Source organism: Coturnix japonica, chromosome 28 (genome assembly GCF_054131305.1).
Source record: "Coturnix japonica strain WE chromosome 28, WE-NBRP24, whole genome shotgun sequence".
NCBI classification, from domain to species: Eukaryota; Metazoa; Chordata; class Aves; order Galliformes; family Phasianidae; genus Coturnix; species Coturnix japonica.
The window spans coordinates 25,001-30,000 of NC_140690.1; positions in this window are offsets into that span (position 1 = coordinate 25,001).

A 5,000-nucleotide genomic window follows, 5' to 3' on the forward strand; every position below is an offset into this window, starting at 1 on the left:
GAGAAGCCCGGGTGCGCCCCGACCCGGCCAACAGCGGCCGGCTCATACGTGCACCCTGGTCGTTCCGCGGCTGCGGCCGAGTGGCGTCTCCGTGGCGCCTCCGGTGCTCCGGCACGGTCTACCCGGCTCCGAGCGGGCCGTGGTGCTCGGCGGCGGCTGCTAGAGGTCGCTGCCCATGCGGCTCGACTAGGTCGGCACGGTCTACCCGGCTCCGAGCGGTCCGTGGTGCTCGGCGGCGGCGGGTAGGGGTCGCTGCCTATGCGGCTCGACTAGGTCGGCACGGTCTACCCGGCTCCGAGCGGGCCGTGGTGCTCGGTGGCGGCTGCTAGAGGTCGCTGCCTATGCGGCTCGACTAGGTCGGCACGGTCTACCCTGCTCCGTGCGTGCGCGAGGGCTCGGCGGCGGTCGCTAGGTGTCGCTGCACGTCTGCCAGCCCGTCCGTCAGCGACCTCTAGCGTCCGCGGCGGAGCAGGGTAGACCGTGCCGACGTGAGCCGGCCGCCGCTCAGCGACCCCTGGCCGCCGCCGCATGAGCTTCGGTCCGCTCGGAGCCGGGTAGACCGTGCCGACCAACTCGAGCCGGACGTGCAGCGACCGCTGGCCAGCGCGGAGGCTCGTGTGCGCCGGCACGGTCCAGCCTCTCCCGGCGGGCTCCGTTCGGTTCGGACGTTCCTCGGTGGTGTCCGGGGGGTCTCAGCCGCGGCGGCTCGAGTGCGCCGGCACTGCACAGCCCCTCCCTGCGGGCTCCGCTCGGCACGGACTTTCCTCGTCGGCGTCCGGCGATCTGAGCCGCGGCGGCTCGAGTGCGCCGGCACGGTCCAACCGCTCTCGGCGGGCTCGGCTCGGCTCGGACGTTCCGCGGCGGCGTCCAAGGGGTCTCAGCCGCGGAGGCTCGGGTGCGCCGGCACGGTCCAACCGCTCTCGGCGGGCTCGGCTCGGCTCGGACGTTCCGCGGCGGCGTCCGGGGGGTCTCAGCCGCGGAGGCTCGGGTGCGCCGGCACGGTCCAACCGCTCTCGGCGGGCTCGGCTCGGCTCGGACGTTCCGCGGCGGCGTCCGGGGGGTCTCAGCCGCGGAGGCTCGGGTGCGCCGGCACGGTCCAACCGCTCTCGGCGGGCTCGGCTCGGCTCGGACGTTCCGCGGCGGCGTCCGGGGGGTCTCAGCCGCGGAGGCTCGGGTGCGCCGGCACGGTCCAGCCTCTCCCGGCGGGCTCCGCTCGGCTCGGACGTTCCTCGACGGCGTCCGGCGATCTGAGCCGCGGCGGCTCGAGTGCGCCGGCACGGTCCAACCGCTCCCGGCGGGTTCCGCTCGGCTCGGACGCTCCTGGGCGGAGTCGGGCGATCTGAGCCGCGGCGGCACGGTCCAGCCTCTCCAGGCGGACTCAGCTCGGCTCGGACGTCCCGCGGAAGTGGCCAAGTGCCGCTCTTGTGGCTGCTCCGCTGCGCCGGCACTGTGTACCCGGCTCCGAGCGTCTCCGGGGGGGGGGGGGGGGGGGAAGAGGGGGGGGGGGGAGTAAGGCGGGGGGGGAGTAAGGGGGGGGGGGAAGAGGGGGGGGGGAGTAAGGCGGGGGGGGAGTAAGGGGGGGGAGGGGGGGGGAAGAGGGGGGGGGGAAGTAAGGCGGGGGGGAGTAAGGGGGGGGGGGGAGTAAGGCGGGGGGGGGGGGGGGGGGGGGCAGGGCGTCGGCGGCTAGGCGTCGCTGCCCATGCGGCTCGGCTAGGTCGGAACGGCCTACCCGGCTCCGAGCGGGCCGTGGTGCTCGGCGGCGGCGGGTAGGGGTCGCTGCCTATGCGGCTCGGCTAGGTCGGCACGGTCTACCCGGCTCCGAGCGGGCCGTGGTGCTCGGCGGCGGCTGCTAGGGGTCGCTGCCTATGCGGCTCGGCTAGGTCGGCACGGTCTACCCGGCTCCGAGCGGGCCGTGGTGCTCGGCGGCGGCGGCTAGGGGTCGCTGCCTATGCGGCTCGGCTAGGTCGGCACGGTCTACCCTGCTCCGTGCGTGCGCGAGGGCTCGGCGGCGGTCGCTAGGTGTCGCTGCACGTCTGCCAGCCCGTCCGTCAGCGACCTCTAGCGTCCGCGGCGGAGCAGGGTAGACCGTGCCGACGTGAGCCGGCCGCCGCTCAGCGACCCCTGGCCGCCGCCGCATGAGCTTCGGTCCGCTCGGAGCCGGGTAGACCGTGCCGACCAACTCGAGCCGGACGTGCAGCGACCGCTGGCCAGCGCGGAGGCTCGTGTGCGCCGGCACGGTCCAGCCTCTCCCGGCGGGCTCCGTTCGGTTCGGACGTTCCTCGGTGGTGTCCGGGGGGTCTCAGCCGCGGCGGAAGAGTGCGCCGGCACTGCACAGCCCCTCCCTGCGGGCTCCGCTCGGCACGGACTTTCCTCGTCGGCGTCCGGCGATCTGAGCCGCGGCGGCTCGAGTGCGCCGGCACGGTCCAACCGCTCCCGGCGGGTTCCGCTCGGCTCGGACGCTCCTCGGCGGAGTCGGGCGATCTGAGCCGCGGCGGCACGGTCCAGCCTCTCCAGGCGGACTCAGCTCGGCTCGGACGTTCCGCGGAAGTGGCCAAGTGCCGCTCTTGTGGCTGCTCCGCTGCGCCGGCACTGTGTACCCGGCTCCGAGCGTCTCCGGGGGGGGGGGGGGGGGAGGGGGTGAGGAGGGGGGGGGGGCGGAAGAGGGGGGCGGGGGGGGGGCGGAAGAGGGGGGCGGGGGGGGGGGCGGAAGAGGGGGGGGGGGGGGCACGGCGTCGGCGGCTAGGCGTCGCTGCCCATGCGGCTCGGCTAGGTCGGCACGGTCTACCCGGCTCCGAGCGGTCCGTGGTGCTCGGCGGCGGCGGCTAGGCGTCGCTGCCCATGCGGCTCGGCTAGGTCGGCACGGTCTACCCGGCTCCGAGCGGGCCGTGGTGCTCGGCGGCGGAGGCTAGGCGTCGCTGCCCATGCGGCTCGACTAGGTCGGCACGGTCTACCCGGCTACGAGCGGGCCGTGGTGCTCGGCGGCGGCGGCTAGGGGTCGCTGCCCATGCGGCTCGGCTAGGTCGGCACGGTCTACCCGGCTCCGAGCGGGCCGTGGTGCTCGGCGGCGGCGGCTAGGCGTCGCTGCCCATGCGGCTCGGCTAGGTCGGCACGGTCTACCCGGCTCCGAGCGGGCCGTGGCGCTCGGCGGCGGCTGCTAGAGGTCGCTGCCTATGCGGCTCGACTAGGTCGGCACGGTCTACCCGGCTCCGAGCGGGCCGTGGCGCTCGGCGGCGGCTGCTAGAGGTCGCTGCCTATGCGGCTCGACTAGGTCGGCACGGTCTACCCGGCTCCGAGCGGGCCGTGGTGCTCGGCGGCGGCGTCTAGGGGTCGCTGCCTAAGCCGCTCGACTAGGTCGGCACGGTCTACCCGGCTCCGAGCGAGCCGTGGTGCTCGGCGGCGGCGGCTAGGGGTCGCTGCCTATGCGGCTCGACTAGGTCGGCACGGTCTACCCGGCTCCGAGCGGGCCGTGGTGCTCGGCGGCGGCGGGTAGGGGTCGCTGCCTATGCGGCTCGTCTAGGTCGGCACGGTCTACCCGGCTCCGAGCAGGCCGTGGTGCTCGGCGGCGGCGGCTAGGGGTCGCTGCCCATGCGGCTCGACTAGGTCGGCACGGTCTACCCGGCTCCGAGCGGGCCGTGGTGCTCGGCGGCGGCTGCTAGAGGTCGCTGCCTAAGCGTCTCGACTAGGTCGGCACGGTCTACCCGGCTCCGAGCGGGCCGTGGTGCTCGGCGGCGGCGGCTAGGGGTCGCTGCCCGTGCGGCTTGCGTGTAGCTGCCAGGTCTACCCGCTTTCGGCTAGGCTTTGCCGCCCTGTGAGATGGGGGGCGCTAAAGCTCCGGAGCTTGCTGGGGGGTCGCTGTAGTTTCTTACCTACCGTTACGTCGACGTAGAGCGCCGCTTACCCTCGGCGCCGCTGCCGGTAGTCGGCGTCGTTCTTTTCCGAAGCAGTTTTTTCTTATGCCTTCCGTTTTCGTCTGCAGGAGCGAGCGCGTGCTCGTCTCCAGAGGCGGCAACGAGCGGGCGCAGGCGAGCGCGGTTGACCGCCGGGCTGTGGATTTTTTCGGTTGCGGCTTTCTGGTGCGCCGCTTGTTTCGCTCGGTCCGGTGGCCTCCGTCGGTCGGATGTTCGCTGCCCGTGTCGCAGTTCGGCCCCGGACTCTGGCGTTCGCTCGTTCCGCGAGCGGGGAACCCGCCAAAATCGGGGCGAAAGGCGAGAGAGTGAGCGTGGGCAGGCGTCTCCCCGCGCCGCGCTGCCATGGGAAGAGCCCCGAGGAGGGAGGAAGGAAGGCAGACAGAGACAGTCAGAGGGAAGAAAAGGGCGCGGGCCGGCGTGCCGGGCGGCCGGCAGTCGGACGCAGAAGGGCCGGGGGCGTCCCCGGCGGGTCCCGCCGTCACGAGGGAAGGAGAAGGGGGACCCGGAGCTCGCTTGTCGCGGCGGCGGCGCCGCGTTCTCCCTTTTGCACCGCTCTCACTCGCACGCGGGAGCCCCGACCCGATCCACCGTGGCGCTCCTCGGGCGCGTCGGAGAGGCTTCCCGGCGGGCCGGCTCAATCCCGCTCCCCGTGTCGTTCGGGGCGGCGTGGGGCGGGCCGGTGTTCAGGCAAGGGCGAGCACCTCTCGGCGGACGTTGCCCACGCACACCCACACGCACGTGCGCGTGCGGTCTTTCCGCCGCGCCCGGGTGGAAGGGCTCGTGCCTTCCCCCACCGTCCCTCCTCTTCTACCTCACCGCACCCTTACCCCTCCCGTACCCTCCCTGCTCCCCCCCTTCTTTCCGTCGATCGATGAGGCCATTCGGGTCGCGTCGGTGAGGGCCCCCGGCGGGCCGGCGCTTCTGCGTTCCCCGTCCCGGGGAAGCCGCTGCGGCGTCCGGTGTTCAGGCACGGGCGGTCTCCTCTCCGGTTCGCTTCCCGTCGTACGCGAGGTGAGGCGCTCTCCGGCTCGCTCCGAGAGCGGCCGAGAGCTCGCCCGACCGAGCCCGGCAGTGTGACGGCCGAGCGGCCCC